A 10,072-nucleotide genomic window follows, 5' to 3' on the forward strand; every position below is an offset into this window, starting at 1 on the left:
CACTGTTGGGTAGGGACTGTCTCTATATGCTGCCAACTTGTACTTCCCAAGCGCTTAGTACAGTGCTCTGCACACAGTAAGCGCTCAATAAATATGACTGAATGAATGAATGAAGGGAAGGCCTCTTGGAGGAGATGTGTCTTCAGTAAAGCTTTGAAGGAGGGGAGAGTCACCGACTGACGGATCAAAGAGGGAGGGCATTTCTAGACTGTGAGCCCGCTGTTGGGTAGGGACCGTCTCTATATGTTGCCAACTTGGACTTCCCAAGCGCTTAGTACAGTGCTTCTGCACACAGTAAGTGCTCAATAAATAAGATTGAATGAATGAATGAAAATGCAGAAGGGAGTGGGAGATGAGGAAAAGTGGGGCTGAGTCTGGGAAGGCCTCTTGGAGGAGATGGGCCTTCAGTAAGGCTTTGAAGCGGGGGGGAGTCATTGTCCGGCGGGATTTGAGAAGGGATGGCATTCCAGGCCAGAATCAATCAATCAATCGTAATTATTGAGCACTTACTGTGTGCAGAGCACTGTACTAAGCGCTTGGGAAGTACAAGTTGGCAACATATAGAGACAGTCCCTACCCAACAGTGGGCTTACAGTCTAGAAGAAGCCTGCAGCCCCTCTCTCTGAAAAATGGGGTTTTAGGAACTGCATCCCTGAGGCCTCTGGAGTTAAAAGAAATTAAGTACAAAGCCGGAGGAGGAGGAGGAGGAGGAGGAGGAGGAAGAGGAGGAGGAGAAGGAGAAGGAGAAGGAGAAGAAGGAGGAGGAGGAGGAGGAGGAGGAGGAGGAAGAAGAAGAAGGAATAATAATAATAATAATGGCATTTATTAAGCGCTTACTATGTGCAAAGCACTGTTCTAAGCACTGGGGAGGTCACCAGGAGATCAGGTTGTCCCACGGGGGGCTCACAGTCTTAATCCCCATTTTCCAGATGTGGGAACTGAGGCCCAGAGAAGTGAAGTGACTTGCCCAAAGGCACCCAGCTGACAAGTGGCGGAGCCAGGATTTGAACCCATGACCCCTGACTCCAAAGCCCGGGCTCTTTCCACTGAGCCACGGTTAATCATTACTGTCCTTAAACAGGGAGGATAGGGTTCAGTATCCCCCACCTTTGCTCTCTCTCTCTGTCTCTCTCTCCTTGTATAAACTTTGCCCTTGTCTAGAGAATAAATCAGATGGGAAAACAACTTTTCAGGAAATCATTCGGCATCCAAACTTCTCTTTGCCCCCGGGGCGATTTGCTAAATCTTGTTTCCTCCACTTACCCAAGGCAGTCCTCCCAACCTGAGGCTTCACATTTCCTGCTCAATCGGTCGGTCACCCAGGGGTGCGTGCTGAGCGTTCTCTAGGTGCCAAACACTGTACTGATCACCTACCGCGGTGATCAGTAGGAACTGTGAGTACCATGTGGGCTGGGATTACATCTACCGACTCGATTAGATTGTACGTTGAGAAGCAGAGTGGCCTAGGAGATCGAGCCCGGGAGTCAGAAGGTCATGAGTTCAAATCCCGGCTCCGCCACACTTGTCAGCTGTGTGACTTTGGGCAAGTCACTTCACTTCTCTGTGCCGCAGTTACCTCATCTGTAAAACGGGGATTAAGACTGTGAGCCCCATGTGGGACAACCTGATCACATTGTAAACTCCCCAGCGCTTAGAACAGTACTTTGCACATAGTAAGCGCTTAATAAATGCCATAAAAAACCCCCCAAAACCCCGGGATTACATATGTTGACATCTGTCTCACCCCCCTACACTGTAAACCCGTTGAGGACAGGGATTGTCTCTCTTTATTGCTGTATTGTTCTTTCCAGGCACTTAGTACAGTGCTCTGCACACAGTAAGCACTCAATAAATACGAATGAATGAATAAATGACACGGACTGTGTCCAATCTGCTTTGCTTGCATCCACCCCAGCGCTTAGTACGGCCCCTGGCACATAGTAAGCGCTCACCAAATACAGTGATTATTATTATTACTCTTATTATTAGAGAAGCAGCGTGGCTCAGTGGAAAGAGCACGGGCTTTGGAGTCAGAGGTCATGGGTTCAAATTCCGGCTCTGTCAATTGTCAGCTGTGTGACTCTGGGCAGGTCACTTAACTTCTCTGTGCCTCAGTTCCCTCATCTGTAAATGGGGATGAAGACTGGGAGCCCCCGCCGTGGGACAACCTGATCACTTTGTAACCTCCCCAGCGCTTCGAACAGTGCTTTGCACATAGTAAGCGCTTAATAAATGCCATCATTATTATTATTATTACATTACTAAACGCTGAGCGCAGTGCGCTTTCCCCAGTAACGCTCGATAAATATCACTGAAGGGTTGATCGATTGCAGAGCACTGTACTAAGCACTTGGGAAAGGGCAATACAATCGGGAGACATCCCTTTTTTAAAATGATCTGTGTTAAGCGCTTACTATGTGCGGAGCACTGTACTAAAGCTCTGGGATTGAGATGAGTTAATCAGATCGGACGCAGTCCCACGTGGGGCTCACGGCCAAAACGAAGAGGGAAGACGGATTCTACCGGTGAAGAAACTGAGGCACAGAGCGGTTAAGTGACTTGTCCAAGGACTCACAACAGGTAAGTGGCGGAGCCGCGATTAGAATCCAGGTCCTTCTGACTCCCTCTGACCCCACTAGGCCAAGCTGCTTCTCCACAGCACTTTGTACAGTGTTCTGCACACAATAAGCCCTCAATAAATACCGCTGATTGATTTATTCTCCCATTGTCTTCTCCACAGTGAATTCCCACCAATAATATATAATTATTTAGAATTGTGGCTTTAATCGTTTAGACAGTGAGCCCCATTTGGGAAAGGGACTGTGTCCAACTTGTATCCGCCCCAGCGCTTAGAACAGTGCTTGACGCCTAGTAAGTAGTTAACAAATACCATCGTAATAACAATTTTTAAATGCTTGAATCTGCTCCTTGCAAATTGTTCTTGGGAAGAAAATTGGAAACTGAAATAAAAACATGTGAAGCTTCTTCAGTAATTGGATAACAGCTGCTCCACATAACGTTATAATTTTCTAAAAATCAGTTCGAGAGATGGTCTTCACTACCGCAAACCTTCCACTGAAACCCTTCTTTGAGTGTCATCCCTTAATAATAATGATGGTATTTGTTAAGCGCTTACTGTGTGCCAGGCACTGTTCTAAGCACCGGGGTGGATACAAGCAAATTGAGTTGGACACAGTCCCTGTCCCACGTGGGGCTCACAGTCTCAATCCCCATTTTAAAGATGAGGTAACTGAGGCCCAGAGAAGTGAAGTGACTTGCCCAAGGTCACCCAACAGACAAGTGGCAGAGGGAGATTAGAACCCATGACCCTCTGACTCCCAAGCCCGGGCTCTTTCCACTGAGCCACGCTGCTTCTCAGCTTTGCTTTGCACATAGTAAATGCTTAATAAATGCCATTATTATTATTATTATTATTATCCATCTCACCCTCTAGGTTGCAAGATTGTTTTGGGCGGGGAATCTGTTATATTGTTGGATTGGACTCTCCCAGGCGCTTAGTACAGTGCTCTGCACACAATAAGCAGCGTGGCTAAGTGGAAAGAGCATGGGCTTTGGAGCCAGAGGTCAGCGGTTCAAATCCCGGCCCCGCCACTTGTCAGCTGGGTGACTTTGGGCAAGTCACTTCAATTCTCTGGGCCTCAGTTACCTCATCTGTAAAATGGGGATGAAGACTGTGAGCCCCATGTGGGACAACCCGATTACCTTGTATCCCCCCCAGCGTTTAGAACAGTGCTTGGCACATAGTAAGCGCTTCACAAATACCAACATTTTTATTATTATCATTACTCTGATTATTATTATTCAGTTACCTCATCTGGAAAATGGGGATTAACAATGGGGATAATGGAGAAGCAGCACGGCTCAGTAGAAAGAGCCCGGGCTTTGGAGTCAGAGGTCATGGGTTCCAATCCCGGCTCCGCCACTTGTCAGCCGGGTGACTTTGGGCAAGTCACTTCGCTTCTCTGGGCCTCAGTTCCCTCATCTGGAAAATGGGGATGAAGACTGTGAGCCCCCCGTGGGACAACCTGGTCACCTTGTAACCTCACCAGCGCTTAGAACAGTGCTTGGCACATAGTAAGCGCTTAAGAAATGCTATTATTCTTATTATTCTTATTATTATTATTATTATTATGTGCTCTATAAATAGGATGGACTGACTGCCTTCTAGACTGTGAGACCGTTGTTGGGTAGGGACCGTCTCTACCTGTTGTAGATTTGTACTTTCCAAGCGCTTAGTACAGTGCTTTGCACACAGTAAGCGCTCAATAAATACGATTGAATGAATGAATGACGGACTGACTGCTAGGGATGAGGCAGAAAGATGGCGGGGTTCTGCCCTCTAGTGGTAAGGCAATGCCACTGCAGCCTTTTCTGCAGTATCTTAGAGATATAATAATAATAATAATAATAATAATGGCATTTATTAAGCGCTTACTATGTGCAAAGCACTGTTCTAAGCGCTGGGGAGATTACAAGGTGATCAGGTTGTCCCAAGTGGGGCTCCCAGTCTTCATCCCCATTTTCCAGATGAGGTAACAGGCACAGAGAAGTGAAGTGACTCGCCCAAAGTCACACAGCTGACAAGTGGCGGAGCCGGGATTTGAACCCGTGACCTCTGATTCCAAAGCCCGGGCTCCTTCCACTGAGCCACGCTGCTTCCCTGATTTAAGTCAATAATCAGAGTAATGATAATAATAATAATGTTGGTATTTGTGAAGCGCTTACTGTGTGCCAAGCACTGTTCTAAGCTCAGGGGGGATAGAAGGTTGTCCCACATGGGGCTCACAGTCTTCATCCCCATTTTACAGATGGGGTAACTGAGGCACAGAGAAGTGAAGTGAATTTTCCAAAGTCATCCTGCTGACAGTTGGCAGAGCCGGGATTAGAATCCATGACCTCTGACTCCCAAGCCCGGGCTCTTTCCTCTGAGCCTCGGAGAATAATAATGATGGTATTTGTTAAGCACTTACTATGTGCAAAGCACTGTTCATTCATTCATTCATTCAATCGTATTTATTGAGCACTTACTGTGTGCAGAGCACTGTACTAAGCGCTTGGGAAGTCCAAGTTGTCAACATCTAGACACGGTCCCTACCCAACAGTGGGCTCACAGTCTAGAAGGGGGAGACAGACAACAAGACAAAACATATTAACAAAATAAAATAAATAGAATAGTAAATATGGCCAAGTAAAATAAATAGAGTAATAAATCTGGACAAACATATATACAGGTTCCGTGGGGAGGGGAAAGAGGTAGGGTGGGAGGGATGGGGAGGAGGAGGAGAGGAAAAAATGGGCTCAGTGTGGGAAGGCCTCCTGGAGGAGGTGAGCTCTCAGTAGGGCTTTGAAGGGAGGAAGAGAGCTAGTTTGGCAGATGTGTGGAGGGAGGGCATTCCGGGCCAGGGGGAGGATGTGGTCCGGGGATCAATCAATCAATCAATCAATTGTATTTATTGAGCGCTTACTGTGTGCAGAGCACTGTACTAAGCGCTTGGGTCAACGGTGGGATGGGCAAGAAGAAGGCCCAGTGAGGAGGTGAGCGGTGGCAGAGGAGCGGAGGATGCGGGCTGGGCTGGAGAAGGAGAAGCACCTTCTGTGAGCCCCCAGTGGGACAACCTGATCACCTTGTTACCTCCCCAGTGCTTAGAACAGTGCTTTGCACATAGTAAGCGCTTAATAAATGCCATTATTATCATTATTATTGTTATTATAAGTCACTTCACTTCTCTGGGCCTCAGTTCCCTCATCTGTAATATGGGGATGAAGACTGTGAGCCCCCCATGGGACAACCCGATCACCTTGTCACCTCCCCAGTGCTTGGAACAGTGCTTTGCACATGGTGGGCGCTTAATAAATGCTATTATTGTTATTGTTACAAGTCACTTCACTTTTCTGGGTCTCAGTTACCTCAGCTGGAAAATGGGGATGAAGACTGTGAGCCCCCCGTGGGGCAACCCGATCACCTTGTCACCTCCCCAGTGCTTAGAACAGGGCTTTGCACATAGTAAGCACTTAATAAATGCTATTATTATTATTGTTATTATAAGTCACTTCACTTCTCTGGGCCTCAGTTCCCTCATCTGTAAAATGGGGATGAAGACTGTGAGCCCCCCGTGGGGCAACCCGATCACCTTGTCACCTCCCCAGCGCTTAGAACAGGGCTTTGCACATAGCAAGCACTTAATAAATGCTATTATTATTGTTATTATAAGTGACTTCACTTCTCTGGGCCTCAGTTCCCTCATCTGTAAAATGGGGATGAAGACTGTGAGCCCCCCGTGGGACAACCCGATCACCTTGTCACCTCCCTAGCGCTTAGAACAGTGCTTTGCACATAGTAAGCGCTTAACAAATATTATTATTATGTGTAAAATCTGTGAGCCCCCAGTGGGACAATCTGATCACCTTGTAACCTCCCCAGCGCTTAGAACAGTGCTTTGCACATAGTAAGCACTTAATGTGTCATTATTTTTATTATGTGTAAAATCTGTGAGCCCCCAGTGGGACAATCTGATCACCTTGTAACCTCTCCAGTGTTTAGAACAGTGCTTTGCACATAGTAAGTGCTTAATAAATGTCATTATTATTATTATTATGTGTAAAATCTGTGAGCCCCCAGTGGGACAATCTGATCACCTTGTAACCTCCCCAGTGCTTGGAACAGTGCTTTGCACGTGGTGGGCACTTAAATGCTATTATTATTATTGTTATGTCACTTCACTTTTCTGGGTCTCAGTTACCTCATCTGTAAAATGGGGATGAAGATTGTGAGTACCCCGTGGGGCAACCCGGTCACCTTGTCACCTCCCCAGCGCTTAGAACAGGGCTTTGCACATAGTAAGCACTTAATAAATGCTATTATTATTATTATTGTTATTATAAGTGACTTCACTTCTCTGGGCCTCAGTTCCCTCATCTGTAAAATGGGGATGAAGACTGTGAGCCCCCCGTGGGACAACCCGATCACCTTGTCACCTCCCCAGCGCTTAGAACAGTGCTTTGCACATAGTAAGCGCTTAACAAATATTTTTATTATGTGTAAAATCTGTGAGCCCCCAGTGGGACAATCTGATCACCTTGTAACCTCCCCAGTGCTTAGAACAGTGCTTTGCACATAGTAAGTGCTTAATAAATGTCATTGTTTTTATTATGTGTAAAATCTGTGAGCCCCCAGTGGGACAATCTGATCACCTTGTAACCTCCCCAGCGCTTAGAACAGTGCTTTGCACATAGTAAGCGCTTAATAAAATGTCATTATTATTATTATTATTATGTGTAAAATCTGTGAGCCCCCAGTGGGACAATCTGATCACCTTGTAACCTCCCCAGCGCTTAGAACAGTGCTTTGCACATAGTAAGCACTTAATAAATGTCATTATTTTTATTATGTGTAAAATCTGTGAGCCCCCAGTGGGACAATCTGATCACCTTGTAACCTCCCCAGCGCTTAGAACAGTGCTTTGCACATAGTAAGTGCTTAATAAATGTCATTATTATTATTATTATTATTATGTGTAAAATCTGTGAGCCCCCAGTGGGACAATCTGATCACCCTGTAACCTCCCCAGTGCTTAGAACAGTGCTTTGCACATAGTAAGCGCTTAATAAATGTCATTATTATTATTATTATTATGTGTAAAATCTGTGGGCCCCCAGTGGGACAATCTGGTCACCTTGTAACCTCCCCAGCGCTTAGAACAGTGCTTTGCACATAGTAAGCACTTAATAAATGTCATTATTTTTATTATGTGTAAAATCTGTGAGCCCCCAGTGGGACAATCTGATCACCTTGTAACCTCCCCAGCGCTTAGAACAGTGCTTTGCACATAGTAAGTGCTTAATAAATGTCATTATTATTATTATTATGTGTAAAATCTGTGAGCCCCCAGTGGGACAATCTGATCACCTTGTAACCTCCCCAGCGCTTAGAACAGTGCTTTGCACATAGTAAGCACTTAATAAATGTCATTATTTTTATTATGTGTAAAATCTGTGAGCCCCCAGTGGGACAATCTGATCACCTTGTAACCTCCCCAGCGCTTAGAACAGTGCTTTGCACATAGTAAGTGCTTAATAAATGTCATATCATTATTATTATGTGTAAAATCTGTGAGCCCCCAGTGGGACAATCTGATCACCTTGTAACCTCCCCAGCGCTTAGAACAGTGCTTTGCACATAGTAAGCACTTAATAAATGTCATTATTTTTATTATGTGTAAAATCTGTGAGCCCCCAGTGGGACAATCTGATCACCTTGTAACCTCCCCAGCGCTTAGAACAGTGCTTTGCACATAGTAAGCACTTAATAAATGTCATTATTTTTATTATGTGTAAAATCTGTGAGCCCCCAGTGGGACAATCTGATCACCTTGTAACCTCCCCAGTGCTTAGAACAGTGCTTTGCACATAGTAAGCGCTTAATAAATGTCATTATTATTATTATGTGTAAAATCTGTGAGCCCCCAGTGGGACAATCTGATCACCTTGTAACCTCCCCAGTGCTTAGAACAGTGCTTTGCACATAGTAAGCGCTTAATAAATGTCATTATTATTATTATTATTATTATGTGTAAAATCTGTGAGCCCCCAGTGGGACAATCTGGTCACCTTGTAACCTCCCCAGCGCTTAGAACAGTGCTTTGCACATAGTAAGCGCTTAATAAATGTCATTATTATTATTATTATGTGTAAAATCTGTGAGCCCCCAGTGGGACAATCTGATCACCTTGTAACCTCCCCAGCGCTTAGAACAGTGCTTTGCACATAGTAAGCGCTTAATAAATGTCATTATTATTATTATTATGTGTAAAATCTGTGAGCCCCCAGTGGGACAATCTGATCACCTTGTAACCTCCCCAGCGCTTAGAACAGTGCTTTGCACATAGTAAGCGCTTAATAAATGTCATTATTATTATTATTATGTGTAAAATCTGTGAGCCCCCAGTGGGACAATCTGATCACCTTGTAACCTCCCCAGCGCTTAGAACAGTGCTTTGCACATAGTAAGCGCTTAATAAATGTCATTATTATTATTATTATGTGTAAAATCTGTGAGCCCCCAGTGGGACAATCTGGTCACCTTGTAACCTCCCCAGTGCATAGAACAGTGCTTTGCACATAGTAAGCGCTTAATAAATGTCATTATTATTATTATTATTATGTGTAAAATCTGTGAGCCCCCAGTGGGGCAATCTGATCACCTTGTAACCTCCCCAGCGCTTAGAACAGTGCTTTGCACATAGTAAGCACTTAATAAATGTCATTATTTTTATTATGTGTAAAATCTGTGAGCCCCCAGTGGGACAATCTGATCACCTTGTAACCTCCCCAGCGCTTAGAACAGTGCTTTGCACATAGTAAGTGCTTAATAAATGTCATTATTATTATTATTATTATGTGTAAAATCTGTGAGTCCCCAGTGGGACAATCTGATCACCTTGTAACCTCCCCAGTGCTTAGAACAGTGCTTTGCACATAGTAAGCACTTAATAAATGCCATTATTATTATTATTAATAAATGCCATTATTATTATTAAGGAGAGAAGGGAGGTGAGGTAGGAGGGGGTGAGGTGATGGACAGCCGAGAGTGAGGAGTTTTTGCTTGATTCGTAGGTTGGCAGGCAGCCACTGGAGATTTTTGAGGAGGGGAGTGATATGCCCGGAATCTTTCTATATAAAAATAATCCAGGCAGCAGAGTGATGTATAGACTGAAGCGGGGAGAGGAGGAGGAAAGAGTGGGAAAGGAACAGGTCAAGGATGAAAGGGGGCTTATCGATAATGGAGCGGGGGTTCCAGAGGCCACACTTGGCAGCAGCTGTGGAGGGAGGGAAGGGATGGGTGGGAATAGGGAGAGGGATGGGAAGGATTTGCATGGGAATTAGTTGGTGAGGCCCCCCCCATCTTATCTCCTTCCCTTCCCCACAGCACCTGTATATATGTATCTATGGTTGTACATATTTATTACTCTATTTATTTATTTATTTATTTATTTTACTTGTACATTTCTATCCTATCTATTTTATTTCGTGGGTATGTTTGGTTCTGTTCTCT

This window comes from Tachyglossus aculeatus, chromosome 16, assembly GCF_015852505.1.
Source record: "Tachyglossus aculeatus isolate mTacAcu1 chromosome 16, mTacAcu1.pri, whole genome shotgun sequence".
Lineage (NCBI taxonomy): Eukaryota > Metazoa > Chordata > Mammalia > Monotremata > Tachyglossidae > Tachyglossus > Tachyglossus aculeatus.